The 20,098-nt window shown below is 49.8% G+C and overlaps 1 protein-coding gene across 4 annotated transcripts in view; it reads right to left on the minus strand.

Moving 5' to 3' along the window:
- LOC116954052 (uncharacterized) overlaps positions 1-19,499 on the minus strand; it is a 44,337-nt gene extending 24,838 nt beyond the window's left edge. The window contains exons 1-2 of one of the 4 annotated variants that reach the window (XM_076052094.1): positions 8,141-8,407; positions 5,856-5,928 (exon numbers count right to left, since the gene is read on the minus strand). The gene's annotated coding sequence lies outside the window, so the exon portion shown is untranslated. Of the gene's footprint in view, positions 1-5,855; positions 5,929-8,140; positions 8,408-19,083 lie in introns of those variants that run through there. The other 3 variants (XR_012929606.1, XM_076052095.1, XM_032974461.2) reach the window with 3 other exon arrangements.
- Positions 19,500-20,098: the final 599 nt, after the last annotated feature.

The raw sequence follows: 20,098 nt of genomic DNA on the forward strand, positions 1-20,098 counted from the left end.
GGCTTTTACTCTTAGCTTACTGCTGCGAAAACATCAAACAGTTTTCCATTCGGGCTTAAGAGGCATCAGGAACACTGCCATTGTGTGAATGGAGCAAAGTCACACCTATGCACAAAGTTGAACATCACGTTGGTGATATAAACCCACCGCTTTGTCCTTCATCCACGTTCATTTTCGCTGCTCGTGCACTGACGGATGCGGGCAAAAAGTGCAATACTCGCGAAGCCTACGACTGTGAACATGAGATTAGGCAATTGCCGGAGGAAGCACGCGTCCCACGCGAGTGCGAACAAAATAAAACGCGGCGGTTCACCGCCACCCTAAACACGTGGTCTAAACAGAAAGCAAATCGAAGGGAAAATAATCCGGGAGCACCACTGTTGCCGACATGGGACAAATGGGACGATAAAAAACGAGTGTAACAAATACGACAAGAAACAGCACTGTGTAGGAACTGCCGAGTGTTTTGGGGGGGGTGGGGGGGGGGGTTTAGTGGATGCACCATGGGAAATCTTCTACTGGACACCTTGGAAAAAGAGCTTTACGGCTCATCGGATTCCTCCAGTGTGTATAAAAAAATTACAACTGGAAGGGAGTGGGAACACGAGCTGTGTTGTGTGTGTGTGTGCGATCGGCTCAAGCTCCGTTGCGTGTGTGTGATCGATTCAAGCTCCGTGCCAAGACCATGCACCGAACAGAGTGGGAACACCAGCTCCGTTGTGTGTGTGTGTGTGCCTGATCGGCTCAAGCTCCGTGCCGAGACCGTACACAGAACCACTTGTCGTCCTTTGTCAATATTTCTTACCGAGGTCTCTAGCAGCTCACGCGTGTCGAGATCTCACCCGGGGCTGAAAGTAATCCACCCCCCGCTCGTGCGCGCCGCAATTTCACCGGCATTTTGCCAACACGTGGAAGCCATTGGCTATGGCACGACCCGTGTGCTACAATCGTAGGAATGAATCAACTTAATCCAATGGGCCAAGGCACAGGCGACTGTGTGCTAACTGCGCCCATACGTTTAAATTACAGCATCCGTGTTTAGTGCACGCGCCGTACAACGTGTTTGAATCGACCGGAGCAAAGACGGACTCGCGCACAAATCGACTTACGAACAGACCTCTGGAAACCAACTGGTTCTTAAGTAGAGGAGTCCTTCTAATGCACACAAATGCCCGTTTCCGCTTCACGACTGGATCAAAGCCTCGCCGTGCCGTGCCACTCAAACGGGGTCGCATGAGGATACTTCACCACACTGGTCAGCGCAGGTTTAGCGAAGGGCGCACCCCAGACCGGTTCAGATATGACCGACCATCGACGTCGGCTACGGCCAAGGAGTCAAAGTTAAATTAAACGAATTTGAACGCGTGTCAATCAGGTTCAGAATCCATAATACAGGTTTTTTTGGTGGGTTAGATCGAGTAAATATGTTTCGTTAAACCCGCCACCACCCGACACAGCCAATTAGTAAGGGTCGTCACGTAAACAGAACGTGGCCAAATTCGTTACTGGTACAGCACACCGGTGCGTTGGAGAGTAAATCCACAACACTTACAATCCGAGTACGATGTTTCGCCAAAAATTACAACCAGCTTCATGAGGCGACAGCCAGATCTGTGGTTCAGAATTGCAGGGCGCCAACTCCACTGCACCGCCACAACCCCATCCACCACCCCCAAGTAGCAAACGGCTGCTCATTTAAAACCGCTCGCCGCTTACTTCCTCATTGCTATCTCTCGGCTCAAGGCAATAATAGGTTCGGCGCTGACAAAAGGGAAGCACCTCTCACGCCGGCAAAACGGGGGCTCGCTCAGCTCCTCGCCCAAATGAGCCCTTTTTGAGTCGTCCTCATTAACCGAAGCCGACGAGTTTTAATTGCTGAGCAAAATTAATTAACGCCGGAGGTTACGCCACTATCCCTGTGAAGCATCTGAAGGGAGCTTTTCGGAAAACTTTAACTCTGAACGAAGCCGGGTGTAAAAGCAAGGCTCGCAGCAGAGCGGCGAGGCCTCGCTTTGCGTTTTAACGCTTCGCCAATTTCCATCACACGTTTCGCACTGCGTTGCCCGCCGGTGCCTTTTTACATTTTTAAGACATCCGAAGTGTCGCTTCTAGGGAGACTGTTAAATAACAACATAAAGACGTCAGAAATGCTATTCCACCCATGTGTCGCAAACTTAAACTTAAGCAAAAAGGCTTCAGAACCCCCGCCCCCCCACCGATGTATGAATATGGATGAACAAATGTCAGCTCTAATTGATATCCTCAAGACTGTAACTAACCAAAAATAAATGCATTTTTGTTTAAATCTCTGCTCCCCATCTTCTTCTCTGTATCTCTTGTATATATCTCTTGTATATATCTCTCGTATATATCTCAACACATTCGTCTCTCTTATCGATTTCTCATTTTACCACAATTCTGTCTGTGCGTCGCCTTTCTCTCATCTCGTCACATCTCTACGCCTTGTTTATATCTTTTCTTTCACCTGACTAGGACATTCTAAATCACAAAGAGGGGGGGGGGCAGATGGGAGTGAAAATTATTTCTGTATCGTATCCCCCAATGGTCCAACACCACCGTTCATTCCATCATCAACGCTATGACGAAGGTGCCATATGCCCGAAACGTCACCTACGACCTATTTTTTTTTCCTCCACATGGCACTGGTAGTACTGTGGTTGAGTTGAGCTTCTGTTTATTTGTGCTCGAGCGCCACTGCCAACGCAGCACCGGCACAAAAAAAATGTTTGTCCGGTTTAATCAGTGCTGATGTATAGTCAATTGGCTGTGCTAGGCTCGTGTTAATCGCTGGAGTTTCCAGTACAGTATGCCCTTTGTGTAATAAATGCTGTACGTGTAATGTGTTTTTTTTTCAAGGCAAACTCTGCCGTGCTGAAGCCCCGATGTTAGTGATTGTGATGACACTCAACTCCGTCACGGTCCCTGTGATGGCATTCCCTGCGATGGTGCAATAAAGGTTGATGGGAATCTCGTGGGGCCGCGACGCCAAACTTTACATTGATTTTACTTTTCGTCAATTTGGCGACCCAGGTCCCGCGCTTTGGAAACTATCGCCCGGTCTCCCGAGTTCTCGCCCTGTTGAACAAAATCAACTTGACCTATCGTGGACAGGAGCGTCTGCCGGATTTTGTCACTTTTCCAAAGTTTTTTTTCTCTATAACTTTATCCAATAATTTTTTTTTTATTCACTCTCATCTATTACAACTTTTGTAATGCTGGGCACTGGCTATTTTTGGGTCTGGACTCAAAAATCGTGATTAAATGTTTCTCTCTCACATAAATGCCACAGGGGGGCTGAGCTTAACTAGCCAATAATTTAAGTCACGGATTACTCAATTTCTGCTCCCATGGTGCGACGTTTCAGGCAATGGTCCTAATTCTTCATAGCCCATATATCAATACTAATTTAGAATGTCTCACTCACAAAGCATGAACCTTGCATGCGGCATAATATACGAGTATGTAAACGAGTTGAATTTCAATAATAAAGAAGAGTGAACTCTTAACACTACAGAGTGAGCGCCAGACACTGATCATTAAACACGACAGAGTAAAGGCGTTGCACCTCTCCCGAGGGCATTCGACTGCACACAGTGAACGTCGCAGAGCGTGGTGACGAACGGCTTACACTTAACACGTGCACGGCTTACGGTTAACACTGCAATCCACTGCCGGATCACAGGCTCAGCACGTGCCCATACCGCGAGTCTTGGGGGGCTGCTTAACCAAACTTCACCACGCCGACCAGTGCGGGTTGGTGAAGGTGGCCCAGTGGAGACATGGAAGTTCGATACAACAATGGTCGTGACGGTTCAACACAACAACAAAAAAATCTGGCCGTCGCCTGATGAAGCTCGTTTTTAATGACAGGCGAAACGTCGCACTCAAAATTGTAAATGTTGTGGCTTTGCTCTCTAACACACCCGGTGTTGCTGTACTCGTAACGAATTGGCACGTTCTGTTTACGTGACAAACCTTACTAATTTGCCGTGTCGGGTGGTGGCGGGTTTAAGAACAACAACAAAAAGTCTATTATGGACAATGGTCTTTGCTTCACTCCGATGTCCATCCACAACGTGGTGGTGGTCATCCATCCAAGCACTAGCCAGGCTGAACGTCACCTTAGCTTCCGAGATCGAGCTTTGATCGCAGGCTGCCAAATTAACTCTAAAATACTGCAGACGGAGCAGTACCCACGTGTCGAATACACACTTCATTATTGTCGTCCATGATAAGTCCACTGCTGGATGACGGCTTCCCCGAGCCGTTGCCATACACAGACATAAGTATATACGCACAGTATAGCGTGGATATACAAAAACATTAATCAAACCGTCATTAAACACGAAAGGCTACGGAAGAGTTGCCCCTCGGGAAGTCCTAGTGGCCTGACCCACAACTGAGCTCCTTTCCACTCCACAGCCAATGTTCCTGCTAAACACAAATGTTTACACACACACGTGATTGCGCAAACACACTCGTCGACACACTAAATACACAGACTAAGCAATTTACATACAGAGCACGTGACGAATGTTTGTAAGCCAGAAGATTTTTTTTACCAAGCAATGGCCTGCCCTCACTCCCATCATCAATTCCTCCCTTTCCCCAGTTGCTCAGATCCAGCAGTGGCCACCAAACACCTTTGATTTCGTCTCGCCAATATAAGAATTCTACAGCCGATATAAAACCGTAGTCTATACATTATGTATGACAGACTAAAGAATAAGAATTCCACGGCACACTCTGGAGCTTGCTTGATCTTCGCGGCACACACAACCAGAAAATCACCGCAGGTGGGTGGCTGGCTGGGTTTGTAGCTCAAGATAATTCACGATCTCCCACCCCCCCTCCACGGATCCTATCGAGAGCAAGGGCACCATGCGGCGGCGCTGCCAAAATCCGTGACGAGAATTTTCCCGACCGCGCGAGTCTCGTCGTGACTGCGCGTCTCGTTGTCTGTGTGTGCTTCTGCCTGTGTCTCCGTGTCTGTGTCACCGTGTCTCTGTATGTGCCTCCGCCTGTGTCTCTGTGTCACCATGTCCTCGTGCGTACGTGTCTCTGCGTGTGTCTCTGTATGTACCTCCACCTGTGTCTGTGTCATCATGTCCTCGTGCTTCCGTCCGTGTCTCTGCGTGTGTCACCGTGTCTCTGCGTGTGTCTCCGTATGTGCCGCCGCCTGTGTCTCTGTGTCACATTGTCCTCGTGCGTCCTGTGTCTCTGCGTGTGTCTCTGTATGTGTCTCCGCCTGTGTCTCTGTGTCACCGTGTCCTCGTGCGTCCGTGTCTCTGCGTGTGTCACCGTGTCTCTGCGTGTGTCTCTGTATGTGCCGCCGCCTGTGTCTCTGTGTCACCGTGTCCTCGTGCGTCCGTGTCTCTGCGTGTGTCACCGTGTGTCTCCGTGTTTGTGTTACCGTGTCTCTGTATGTGCCTCTGCCTGTGTCTCTTGTGTCACCGTGTCCTCGTTCGTCCGTGTCTCTGCGTGTGTCTCCATGTCTCTGTATGTGCCTCTGCGTGTGCCACTGTCCTCGCGTGTCCGTGCCTCTGCGTGCGTCTCCCCGTGCCTCTGCGTGTGTCTCCGTGTCTATATCACCGTGCGTGTCCGCGTCTGTATCGCCGTGTGTCTCCCGTGTTTCGTCTCTGCATGTGTCTCTGTCTCCATGTCCGTCTGCCCAACTGTACGATTTCGAGAGTCGAGATGCCCGGTGTTGGGATGGGCCACCGACGGCTGCCCGCTGCCATCGTGCGCCACGAACCAATTAAGAGGGGACGGGCGGGAGGTGGTGGGGGAAGAGATGAAGATTTGAGGTTCTTCCAAAAAACACCACGGCCCACCTGGGACATTTCCGCGGTCACACAGCGACGTGCTGCATCGGTGTTCCTGAGCACTGCTGGTTGGCAGCACCGCCTGTCGGAGGCACGACTCTCACATGCACAGCCAATGTTATCCCCACTACGCGTGTTTACTTGCACGCTAAAATACACGGAAGAATCACTCCACATTAGACACTACACGACGAATAGCTACTAAATCCTGAATATTAAAACACTAACAATGGAAGGCTACGGTGGGACAGGACTGTCTCTCTCTAGATAGCCACGCACACTAAACACAGACAAATAGCTGCATGTTAAACACTGCGCGTAGCCTAGATACTACATATTACACAACACGAGACTGGGAACGACAGTGGGATAGACATCCACAATCGTCACGCATCCCCCCGGGGTACACGCATCTAGAGAAAAAAAGCTACGCGGTTAATGTTTAATGAATCAGAATATATTTTTTTTACACTGGAGAAATCCGAAGAGCTATAAAGCTATTTTTCATAGATGTCCAGTAGGGGCGGGTCATAATGTTACAAAAACAAACAATACAAAAACACAATAGGAAAAGTAAAACAAACCACTTATTATATACAAATGCAACTAAACCATTTTTATATTACAAGGTAAGACCCACTGAGCTATTAGGCTAGTTTCCAGAAGCGACCAGGTCACAAATGTATCGCGGCAAAATAATCTGAATAATCTAAACGCATGTTCGTAATGAAAAACCAGAAGACGCGAAGAAAAAAATCATGTTACGGAGTAGTCTTCGACTTGCAAACACAATTAGTTCCTGAGACCCCCGTTCGTAAGTCCAACGTTTCATGTATTTAAATGCCCAAAACACACAAACACTCACTCCTGGAGCGAGGCGGACTTAAAAGTGCAAGCTTTAAGTCAATGTTAAAACCAAATATTTCACGGAAGCCGGTTCCCAAGTGCGGGCTATGTTCGTAAGTCGATGACTGCCCGTACTATCACACACGTGTTCACACACTCGAATATCGACTACTCACTCACTCATACACTAAAGGCTATACAATCAACACGGATACTAATCACTCAAATAGGCTTCGCTTCGTCACCTCCACAAGCCACCGTTACCACACACACAGCTTTTCGTGTCCACACACGAAACGCGTCGGATAATCACTCCACATTGAATCATTCACAACACACGGACTAGTCACTGCACACTGAAGGATACTCTCTACACGAGACACGAACGAATGCACATTAAATAATACACAACACACACACACACGAATCGACGCACATTAAATAATACAACACAATTATCACTATACATTGCATAATACAGGGACTAATCACTGCACATTAAATAACACACACGGCAATCACGATACATTGGATACATCATTCGCAGACTAAATCACTGCACGCCGAAGAACACACAACGACTAATCACTGCGAACCAACTAACAAAACGACTAATCACTGCACATTAAATAATACAGAACACCCACACAGACTAATGACTGTGCACTAAAGACTGTTAACGCTTCACACACAGACTACATCCCACGTGCTCACTAAACCGGAAGACTGACTCAACACTGATTTATTGTAATATACAACACACACCCGTGTACTAAAAGCTATTTTTATATAAAGGACTGGACACTTCACACACTCAACCCACACACACTACCACCAAAGACAAAGATCCCCCGTATAGCCTCAACAGAGTGTTGGGGCAAAGTGCTCTTAGCGAGTAGCGCCTAATGAAGGCCGGCAAGGCACACGAGGGGGTGGGAGGCCACCACCACCACCACCACCACGCCCGGCCGCCTTTGTCTCCCTAGTGGCGACGTTCACACATCGCACCGGGTGCTCATTCGAGAGTTGGAGTCGACCGAGGGGAGGTCCCCGGGAACCCCGGTCCAGATATAATCCTCACCCGATGGCCGTGAGCTGGGGATCGAACTCGGCCCGCCGGGTTTCGCACACACAGCAGGACCCCCCCCTACCCCCTACCCCCACGCCGTCCCCACGCACGGACATCGCCCGCCTTAGCCGCCTCGCTCGCACCTTGTTCACCATTCACCACCGCTAAGCGCGCAATGATAACCCTGCCCGCCACGACCGAGACACCGACAGTGGCGCCCGGCGCTGAGAGCGGCGAGGCCCCCCACCACCACCACCTCCTCCACCCCCACCACCTCCTCCACCACCACCACCTCCACCACCACCACCACCTCCACCACCACCACCTCCACCACCACCACCACCTCCTCCTCCTCCTCCTGCCGCCGCTGGCGTCTCACCGCGTGGAGGCGGATGAGGGGGGGGGGGACTCCTCCTCGTCCTGCTGCTGCTTCTCCTCGTCGTCCTCGTCGGCCGTCCGTTCCTTCTCCCCCCGCTTCGTCTCCCGCTCTCTCTCTCTCTGCTGCTTCTCTCCTACGGGAGATGCCCCGGGCAGCAGCGGCAGCGGCGGCGGCGGCGAGAGGCGGCAGCGGGCGCCGCGCGGGCAGCACCAGTGAGGGCCACCCCAGCAGCGGTGGCGGCGGTGCGCGGGGCATGCCGGGACACGGTCATGTGGCCACGCCCCCCCCCTCTTCCACCCCCCCCCTCTTCCACCCCCCCTCTTCCATCCACCCCCCCCTCTTCCATCCACCCCCCCCTCTTCCATCCACCCCCCCCTCTTCCATCCACTCCCCCCTCTTCCATCCACTCCCCCCCTCTTCCATCCACAATTCCACCTTACTCCATCCACCCCCCTCAAACCACCCCCTCCATCCATCCACCCCCCCTCTTCCACCCCCCCCTTTTCCATCCACAATTCCACCCCCTCTCAATCCACCCCCCTTCCACCCCCCCATCCACCCCCCCCATCCATCCACCCCCCCCTCCATCCACCCCCCCATCCACCCCCCCCCATCCATCCACCCCCCTCCATCCACCCCCCATCCACCCCCCCCTCCATCCACCCCCCCATCCACCCCCCCCATCCACCCCCCCATCCATCCACCCCCCCTCCATCCACCCCCCCCATCCACCCCCTCCATCCCCCCTCCCCCCCATCCACCCTTTCTCCCCCCCCCCCGGGGAGGGACTCCTATGGGGGGAGCCGGACTGGGGAGGAGCGATTGGGGAGGGGGTAGAGACTGGAGGGGAGGGTGGAGATGGATGGGGGTGGGGGGCGACTTGGGGGGAGGAGGGATGGTGGGGAGAGGACCGGGGTGGTGGGGAGAGGGACGTGGGTGGGGGTGACTGGGAGGGGAGGGACTGGGGGGGTTGGGACAAGAGGTGGGGAGAGGGACGTGGGGGGGGGGGGGTCTGGGGGGGGGGGTCTGGGGGGGTTGGGACAAGAGGTAGGGGGAGGGACGTGGGGATTGGAGGTGCGACTGGGGGGGGGGTCTGGGGGGGGGTAGTTTGGTTGGGGGAGAGACGGGAGGGAGGGGGAGGGTAGGGATGGAAGGAGGTACAGTATGTACAGTATGTTGAACTTCTTTCGCACCGTACGTAGAGAACCGTGCTAATCGGAGTGCGAGGTGGAATGCGGGGGGGGAGAACTGGGGGGGGGGATTTGGGGGGTGGAGGGAGTAAATGAATGTATTAATTAAAAAAGTTTAATTTCGTTTTTTTAACATAGTTTTTTTGAGCCGCAGGCCAAAACGTCAAACGACCGGCAGCAAAGCAGCACTAACTATCGACGTGTAACAGATACAATAATGTTGTTGTTGTAACACGTCGTTTCTGCAAAATTGAGCAAGGTTATTCTCAATCAGAGCGTGGGAATAGAGACGACCCACAAGGGGGGAGGTGATTCCAATGCTGCGCAACGCGAGCTTAGAAATGTGAACGCAATCAGAACATTTCACGGATTGCGATGGTTCCTACTATTACTGGTAGGAACCTCCTGGTTACACCACCAGCCCACAGGGGGTTATTGTGTCCGCCCGTGGTGCATCCAAAAATGTGAGGGGTGGGGCTGGGTGGAGAGGGGAGGGTGGGGAGGGGCTGGGTGGGGAGGGGTGGGGCTGGGTGGGGAGGGGCTGGTCACCCCGTGGTGCCCTTATAAAACTCAACGTTTAACCTACTCACGCCGGCTTGTGCCCGCCCTCACAGTCGGGCATATTTGCGGAATACACCACGTGGTGCCGCCGTTGACCCTGGCCATTGACCGAGCAACCCAACGTTCCTACCAGCTCCCTCCGCAGGAGAATGTGTTAATTACTTCGCTTGCCAATCCGAGAAAGCGCCGCTCACTCTCGACCCTTTTTCGAGAGCCTCCCTGCCAAGCCGCCACAGTTCGGGTGACTTTGCTACGCGCATGCCAATCAATACATTTGCGAGTACTTTTAATATTTTATTTTTTTCAAGCGTTGCAAAATCTCGGTCCTTCCGACGTCGGCACACAATCCATCGATTTTTTTTCTCTGTCTCCGACCGATCGACGTTACACTGGAATCTTTCACGTCCTCCGTGATCCATAATGTACTGCGCCCATATAAAGGGATGTTGAACCCAGTCGTATTAATCAGGACTCGAACCACGAAGCCGTTGCAAGTCACCGTGTTTAATAAAGCCTCGCGAATTTAAGAGCGCGCTTATTAAACACATATATTGTCACGTAGAATGAGAATAAAATAATAAAATAATATTATTTTATTCTCATTCTACGTGACATTGACGAAAGAACCAAAGAAGATGAATCCTTGCAGTCACGAAAGCTTTCAATCGAAACATATATTGATTAATTACGAGTTATGCAAAATGTCGTGTTAACGCTCCCAGGTCGTTCTTGCACCCACAGAATAAGTAATACAGTATTTAACAAAAAAAACTTAGGCTTTCACCTAATTTCGGCGTTCTAACGATAACATCTACATTGCATCTGTGCCAGACACGGTGCATACCCACGTTGGGTCTCCATGCACCGCTCCTCCTGAGACCTCCGCTTGGTCGGCACCGGCTGAGGCCGTTTCCATTGAGACATCGCCAAATGTTACCAACGATTGTGACACTCATAAGTAATATATATTAAACAACTTTTTTTTAAACACGCTTTTATGAAATGTACTAGTAATGGAAGAACTCCACGACTCCAGGAAGTGCCCCCCGAAGCTTGCCACAACGTAAGGGGACCGTGGGCCAATTACTGCCAACGTCAGTTGACCGTGGACAATTAGACCCAAGCCGAAATATATAACATATAAAAAAGAATGTTTAAAAATATATCTTAATTTTTTTTATGATAGAATATAGTATTGTCATCAGCATGACATAAGGATACCAAGTTTGCAGTCGATACCACATTGGGAAGTGGGTTAAAATTGAGTTACAAGATCTGAGGATACAACAACAACGACAACAACAGAGTGAGTTAAAAGAAAGCGTGTAATAATAAAAAATAAAGTAGGCAATGCTGTATCGTGTGTCTCCCTCAATGGGTTTAATTCATCCACTGGTTTCGCATTTGGAAGAATTGAAAATGCAATTGTTCTAAACGTAACAATGAGACGCAAGTATATCGATTTTTTTTTAAATGATCATATCGTGACAATTCATCGAATAGCGGGATGGGGTGGGGGGCGCGGCTGTAAATGCTTAGAAGCTTACGTGGCACATCAACTTCATCAGCGGTCTCGCTCTGTCCACTGCCGTTTTCCATTCGTGCGCTGCGAAAGATTCTTTCGAGCAGTGGTTCTTAACCTTTACTGCCGCCTGGCAGCCCCTTGGTCGTCAATCGTTTAAAAAATGTCAATAAATACACAGGGTTTGATGAAACAAAGTAACTTCTACTTACGTACCCGTGCTTAATTTGTGTTTTCGATGATTTAGCTTCTAAAAATAAATCAGGCCATGTCTCGCACCCCCACAGAAAGGGCATCTCGCACCCCCCAGGGGGTGTAGTATGCACCCCCAGGGGGTGTAGTATGCACCCCGCGCTAATAACCACTGCTTTAGATGCAAACGCACCCTTTAATCCCGCGTGAGACCACAGCAACCTGCCATATTCAATACCTTATTGCCAGAATCATAGTATGAAAAATAATAATAATTGCTGTTACCCTTACTGGCAATAAAACAGGTGTTAAGATGTTCAAACACCAAATAGAAATTTTTTGCAAGGAATCAAGCACGTGTGGTTAATGCAGACTTGATTCCTTGCAATTTTTTTCTATTTGGCGTTTGCACATCTTAACACCTGCTGTTGTATTGCCAGAAAGAGTAAAACCAGATTCTTATTCTACATACTCAACACATTCGTAAATAACAATGCGGCCTTAAAATAAATACAAATACAACATGCGATTATGAGACCTCCTTTGCCAGTAACAAGATATAGAAATAGGTAAAACCTAGGTAAAACCTTTTTCTATATCTTGTTACTGGCAAAGGAGGTCTCATAATGTAAATGGTCACCCCGAGCCCTCAATACTCTGATAGTGCGCTGTTTTTGAGTTGTACGCCTTTTGGCGTCTTCTGGTCCAACACCAGTGGAGACTAGGCTCTAAGAAAAGCCGTCTCGGGTGTGGACTAATCAAATTCAAGGACAGTGCCAATATTATTATCAGAGTTGTCTCTTTTGTTTGCATTTTGACTGCTTGTGTTGTGGTTATTGCAAACATGATGCCTTGAATAAAGGTGTCAGTTCTTGTGCCAGTTAAAAGGGTAAAACCTATTTCTATAATATGCGATGTTTCGGGAAATGGTCCTTCCTCATTGTCAAGCCAATTTTATGTTTGTGCTATGTATTCCACAGAGTGATGGAGTCAATACGAGTTGGAGACTGCACTTAATACCATGGAGCCTGATGATAATTTCATTTCTTAAATGCTGTCTGATGACCATATGAATGGTCACACTATTAGTATCTATTGATTAACAGACAAGCAAATAAAACTACTCTATTTGTGACTCATGACCGGAGCCGTTCCCTAGGGTGTGTGGCGATCTCGGGGAGACCGCCCCGGGACCCGCGCTTTGGGGGGCCCTTATGGATGGCCCTGCTTGTGGTTATAATTTGAGATCGTGGAGTGAGCGATTTGGCTTCACCTTGGGCAGACCACGGTGATGAACATCATGTAAGCTAAATGATTTTTTTATTTTACAAGGTAAGGCCCATTGAGCTGTACAGCTTTTTTTTTCAGGAGCGACTTGGCCACAAATGATAGCTCAACGAAGTGGCTTATCATGTGGAAATGTAGAGCAGCAGCAGCAGCCAAATATTCGAAGCGCACGTTGAATCTAAATGTGGAGGGAAAACCCGGAGGACCCGGAGAAAATCCACGCGACCACAGCCAGAGAGACACGCAGACTCCAAATATACATGCTTCAGGGTCAGGATAGAACCCACGACCTCCTGCATACCAGGCGAGGCAGATAATATCTCACCACGTGGTACACATGCAACCGGGCTGAGATTACTAACACGCTACACTGGAGAGGCTGGGTTGTTAACCCGTGGCTGAAACCTGGATGAGAACCAAGGTTCTGACCTCCTGAGCCACCCGGTGACCTCACGTGATCTTTCAGGGAAATCCGTTTTGGGGTGGAGCGGTGGTTACAACGCTTATAACTCTCTGCGCTTTGAATCAGGCGATCGAAGTTGAATTCCAGGACGCGACTAACGCCGGTGACGACATCCGAACGTGTCCCGGAGCGAAGATGAGATACGCCTGCGTGCGGTGAAAGGTCACAGCTTGGCGATGAAGGTGCCATGAGGTCAGAAGGTCGGATCGATGAAAGAAGGATCAATGGAGAGAATGAGGCTGGGGGAGATGTGACATTGTTTGATGTCGAGTAAAATGGCCTTAAAGAAAATTTAATATTTTCCTAGATTTTTGTTTCGCTGCAATCTGCCGTGCGCCAACAGCAATCTGTAAATGAGTAAGCGCGCGCCGGGCGTGAAGCATTCCAACGGGAGCTAAACATTTACTCGGCTGACCTTGGAAATGAATGCAATAACAGCGGGGGCCATGGATCGGGACGTTGGAGGAGTTGAAAAAAGAGGTGGGGGGGGGAGCGGAGGGTGGGTGCTAGTTCGTGTAAATTAAGAGGTGGTTAAATAACAGAGGAGGCTGGTGACGGCGGTCGCCAGGCAATCGCTATTCCTGCAGGAGGTCGCTAGTTCATCGTCAATATATGCCACCGCGTAAACTAGTACACATATGCCCGCACCATTCCTCCGATTAGCACGGTTGGTTACGTAGAGTGCGGAATAAGTTAAACATGCATGCAACTTCGCCCCCCCCCCCACCCCAGGGACAAAGCTGCGCGTATAATGATGCCGTAGTGCAAGTACACTATTATGCAGTATGACTGAAGTTCTGTTGCCCATTCAAATGGGTACCGCTGCACGCGCGTGTGTCAGCAGAAAGCCACGTTTTGACTCGTGTCGCTGCACGCTTCAAAACTCCGCGGTTCGTGGAATACTTTTTGGCTACCCATCGAACAAAGGCAGCGCTAATAAAGTATTAAAGCTTTCGTGACTGCATAAAATTACTCATTGTTTTTTTTTTCGGTAAAGTCACGTATGTAGAAATACAATAAAAGTACATTAAAACAAAAAAAACAATCACGACGTTTCGATCACAACGCAAGCGATCTTCATCAGGTGTCAAGAACAAATCACGGAGGTAAATACAACAAAAAGATGAGAGACGAGAATTCAACAAACCTGAAAAAAACATTACGTGAAGCACATCCAGTCAGGCCAACAACACAATTATACACTTCCTGGCGGACCCGGAATTTCAGAAGAGTGTTAAATTTCGTGTTCAACCTTTGGATTGCACATACCAGCATAGATAGAATGAAAAATGCGAGGTACACGGTCAGTAGAAATACATATACAAGTCCACCCTGTCCGTCTTTCCTCCCTCCTTACCTCTTGGTGGTTCTTGACACCTGTTGAAGATCGCTTGCGTTGTGATCGAAACGTCGTGATTGTTTTTTTGTTTTAATATAATTTTATTGTATTTCTACATACGTGACTTTACCGAAAAAAAAGACAATGAGTAAAGGCAGCGCTCACCGCATGGTCGCGCGGCGCTTTCAGACGCGCTTCTACGACCCGTCTGGAATGCTCCTTCCTTCCGATATTAGGAAGTCACTGGAGCTACGCACTTTTTAATCATCTAGAATGAAAACTAATTTCTTTAGAATTGCTTTGTGTGTTGAGTTTGTTGTCCTTCCCCCCCCCCTCGCCGCGCACCTCCGATGAGCGTGGTGGGCCACGTGGCTACGTACGGTGCGAAAGAAGCTCAACATACAGTGCATAACACATACACAGAGCAGATTAATGCGCAAACTCGAGTCCTGGCTACCCAGCGTGGGTTTTACAGGGCCAAGCAGTGGCGGCGTGTCAATATAAAATGCCCCACTTTGGTGTCTGGAGTGCTGTCCAAGTGAATATTTTAAAAAGGTTGTTCGAAATCAGCTGCTGAGTCTTGAGCAGGAAGCAGCGCACGCCGGTCAGACCGCTTTGTTCAACCCGAAGCGCGCTTGCAGAGAGGGGAGCTCGAGGCGGGTGCGTGGTCGTGCTTTTTGGGTGTTTTTCGAACAGCCCGAAAACTCCGCGCGAAGAGTCTCCTGGGAAAATGTCCACGATCGACCATCGTCCCCCTCTTCCCAACTCCGCGTAAATAGTCACCTGGCAATCACCTTGCGTGGTAGGCGGTTCCCGATTATCTCACCCACAATCAGCCGGTCGTAATGCGATTGGCATGAATGTCATCTATGCGTTATGCGCACCTCTCCCCCCCCCCCTACCTCTCTGTGAGTTATTCACAAGCCCCGGGGATCGGACCGGTGCGCACCACTGACAGTGTCGTCGGCCGGCGCTTGTGTACCGAGCAAAGGGGTCGTCCATAAATGACGTCACGCGATTTTGGACGATTTTTGACCCCCCCCCCCCATCGTCACAAAAAGTCAGACCCCCCCCCACCCTCAAATATGACGTCACAAAGCTCTGCCCCCCCCCCCGTCTAAAAATAAAACATGCTTCAAATCGCTTTAAACTATTGTCATGGTAGTGCGTATTTAATGTGGCGCTGCACTCTGATGTTGGAGAAAACATTTATTAAAAAATATATTTAATTAAGTAGAACGTGTTGTCTGTATTTATTTAAAGTTGCGCATTTTGATGTGACGTCACATTTCTCCCCCCCCCCGTCACAGGTGCGTGACGTCATTTATGGACGGCCCAAAACCCCTTGTGAAGGAGAGACCCGGTGATTCAGGCAGTTTACCACTGAGTGTCCCCCAATGGGTGGAGTTTGCGGTGGGGGCACGCTGGATGTGGGGGGGGGGGCAGGCCCCTCCCAAACTCACAGCTGTCAACCCGGACGGTTCACCCCGTACTCTTGTGCAGGGACATTGAGTTTTTCAGGTCCGTATGGCGTACAGTCGTTTCAATACGGGCCACATTTCTTGTTGTTGTTGTTGTCTGTTTGTTTGTGTTTTTCACTTGTGATGGAACGTTGTAGGATGTACATTGTGATTTTAAAAGGCACGGGGTAACCAATAGTGTCTGCATTGGTTTGTAATAAGGTCGGCATTGATGAGGCGTTGACAGGTTTGCAAACTGGGCACCTTTATTAATTTACTTTCAGTAGTTTATAATTAAGGAACAAAATATTGTTTTTATTAATTATATGCACCCGCGATTCCTTATCTTATCTTAAAAGAATGTGCATTGCGCGCCTTATCCAAGGTGCTCCACACAGACTTAACGACGGCACAATGTATGGATGTAATCGTGGGTGACCACTTGAATGGAATAGATGAGAGGAAGCAATAGGGGGCGAATCTGTGACGATGTGTGAATTCGGTGAAATGAACGAACGGGTTTAATGAGTGAAAGCGACACAATGTGAATATGAAGAGGGAACATTTACGGTGGTGGTTATGAGGGTGAGATTCATGGAGAGGGGGGGGGATGGTGAGCTAGTGAACATTAAGTGAGTTTTGAGTGCGGAGCGGAAACTAGTTGATGAAGGTGACTGTTTAATGTGAAGGGGAAGTTTGTTCAAGTGAAGGGACAAAGCAAACCCCATGCCTCACCCCCCGTCCAAATATAGAAGTTAAACTCCGCCTATGGCCGTCACTCTGTGTGCGTGCATCCCGGGATGAGAGGTGAATTCCCAATATCCTTCTGGGAAGCGTTCCCCAAGTCCCCCCTACACACGCTTGAAGAGTCGCATTGTTAAAGTGGCCGGGTGGCTACTGGGGCTAGTTCTGTATGAGAGTGCCTGAGTCAGCCCCACTCACACCCTGGGCTACCGGGGCTAGTTCTGTATGAGAGTGCCTGAGTCAGCCCCACTCACACCCTGGGCTACTGGGGCTAGTTCTGTATGAGAGTGCCTGAGTCAGCACCACTCACACCCTGGACTACTGTGGCTAGTTCTGTATGAGAGTGCCTGAGTCAGCACCACTCACACCCTGGGCTACTGTGGCTAGTTCTGTATGAGAGTGCCTGAGTCAGCCCCACTCACACCCTGGGCTACTGTGGCTAGTTCTGTATGAGAGTGCCTGAGTCAGCCCCACTCACACCCTGGGCTACTGGGGCTAGTTCTGTATGAGAGTACTTGAGTCAGCCCCACTCACACCCTGGGCTACTGTGGCTAGTTCTGTATGAGAGTGCCTGAGTCAGCCCCACTCATACCCTGGGCTACTGTTGCTAGTTCTGTATGAGAGTGCCTGAGTCAGCCCCACACATACCCTGGGCTACTGTGACTAGTTCTGTATGAGAGTGCCTGAGTCAGCCCCACTCACACCCTGGGCTACCGGGGCTAGTTCTGTATGAAAGTGCCTGAGTCAGCCCCACTCACACCCTGGGCTACTGTGGCTAGTTCTGTATGAGAGTGCCTGAGTCAGCCCCACTCACACCCTGGGCTACCGGGGCTAGTTCTGTATGAGAGTGCCTGAGTCAGCACGACTCAGACCATGGGCTACTGGGGCTAGTTCTGTATGAGAGTGCCTGAGTCAGCCCCACTCACACCCTGGGCTACCGGGGCTAGTTCTGTATGAAAGTGCCTGAGTCAGCCCCACTCACACCCTGGGCTACTGTGGCTAGTTCTGTATGAGAGTGCCTGAGTCAGCCCCACTCACACCCTGGGCTACCGGGGCTAGTTCTGTATGAGAGTGCCTGAGTCAGCACCACTCACACCCTGGGCTACTGTGGCTAGTTCTGTATGAGAGTGCCTGAGTCAGCCCCACTCACACCCTGGGCTACTGGGGCTAGTTCTGTATGAGAGTACTTGAGTCAGCCCCACTCACACCCTGGGCTACTGTGGCTAGTTCTGTATGAGAGTGCCTGAGTCAGCCCCACTCACACCCTGGGCTACTGGGGCTAGTTCTGTATGAGAGTGCCTGAGTCAGCCCCACTCACACCCTGGGCTACCGGGGCTAGTTCTGTATGAGAGTGCCTGAGTCAGCCCCACTCACACCCTGGGCTACTGTGGCTAGTTCTGTATGAGAGTGCCTGAGTCAGCCCCACTCACACCCTGGGCTACTGGGGCTAGTTCTGTATGAGAGTGCCTGAGTCAGCACCACTCAGACCCTGGGTTTGAATGGAGGTTTCAGCCGCCTTGTGTTTCAACCGGATTCTCAAGTGTAGTGAGTTAAAGGGTCTTAGCCCAGTCGCACATTACTTCGCAACAACAACAATAAAAAAAAACAACAACCGTAACTTAGGCTTTCACCTAATTTCGACGTTCTAACGATAACATCTACATCGCATCTGTGCCAGACACGGTGCATACCCACGTTGGGTCTCCATGCACCGCTCCTCCTGAGACCTCCGCTTGGTCGGCACCGGCTGGGGCCGTTTCCATTGAGACATCGCCAAACGTCACCAACGATTGTGACACTCATAAGTAATTTAAAAAAACAACTTTATTTAAAAACACGCTTTAATGAAATGTACTAGTAATGGAAGAACTCCACGACTCCAGGAAGTGGCCCGGAAGCTTGCCACAACGTAAAGGAACGTGGCCAATTACAGCCAACGTCAGTTGACAGTGGACAATTAGACCCAAACCCAAACATAACGTATACAAAAGATTGTTTTAAAATATATATTTTATATTTCATGATAGAATATAGTACTGTCATCAGTATGACATAAGTATACCAAGTTTTCAGTCGATACCACATTGGGAAGTGGGTTAAAATTGAGTTACAAGATTTGAGGATACAAGAGTGAGTTAAAAGAAAGCGTGTAATAATAATAATAAAGGGTGTGCTGCCAAAATACCTTCTCACAGGCGACTCAGCACAGCAATCGAGAGAACGCGTCTTCTGTTTCACAGCTTCAAAATCAATTCACGCTGTAGCTCGTCGGCCGCCTGCGAGCTTTCTTTGGAACAAAGTTTTCCGGCAGGCGAACTCTGGTCCGGGTGTTTTTTTTTTGACGATCCGAGTCTCGTCGGCAGGGTTGACTATCGTGGTGCTGGGTGCTTAGGTTGTGTCTCCGGGCTGGGCCGCACGCACGACAAAAGTATTCTATCTAAGCAACGAAGATTTAAATTTAAGCGAAGAAGGGGGACCCGATTTGCCCCCTCCACCGCATGTATGTTGAACTTTCGCGACGAATGTTATTCATAGCAAAGGAGTGTTTTTAAAAATATATATTGGGTTACATCGCGTAACAAAATAAACGCATTTATATTTACGCGATCAAACCCCCAGAAAAAACATTACTGTTAACATTGTCATCCCGTGTATACGCTACGTGTATACGCGCCTGCAGTCCAACACTGTGAGATGCGAGGGTTGGTGGTGGATCGCAGACAGACGTTGTGAAGCTCCCTTCCTGTGGGCGTTGAGGAGGGCGCCTCACCCTGGCTCGCCAGGAGAAGGCGGTGCGGCAAAACGTGGACTCTCATCTGACTGGGATGGTGCGTTACAGCAAAACGTGGATTCTCATCTGACTGGGATGGAGCGTTACAGCAAAACGTGGACTCTCATCTGACTGGGATGGAGCGTTACAGCAAAACGTGGACTCTCATCTGACTGGGATGGAGCGTTACAGCAAAACGTGGATTCTCATCTGACTGGGATGGTGCGTTACAGCAAAACGTGGATTCCCATCTGACTGGGATGGTGCGTTACAGCAAAACGTGGATTCTCATCTGACTGGGATGGAGCGTTACAGCAAAATGTGGATTCTCATCTGACTGGGATGGAGCGTTACAACAAAACGTGGATTCTCATCTGACTGGGATGGAGCGTTACAGCAAAAGGTGGACTCCCATCTGACTGGGATGGAG

Source organism: Petromyzon marinus, chromosome 54 (genome assembly GCF_048934315.1).
Source record: "Petromyzon marinus isolate PM22_M1 ecotype Great Lakes invasive population chromosome 54, UKy_Petmar_22M1.pri1.0, whole genome shotgun sequence".
In the NCBI taxonomy this organism is placed as follows: Eukaryota; Metazoa; Chordata; class Hyperoartia; order Petromyzontiformes; family Petromyzontidae; genus Petromyzon; species Petromyzon marinus.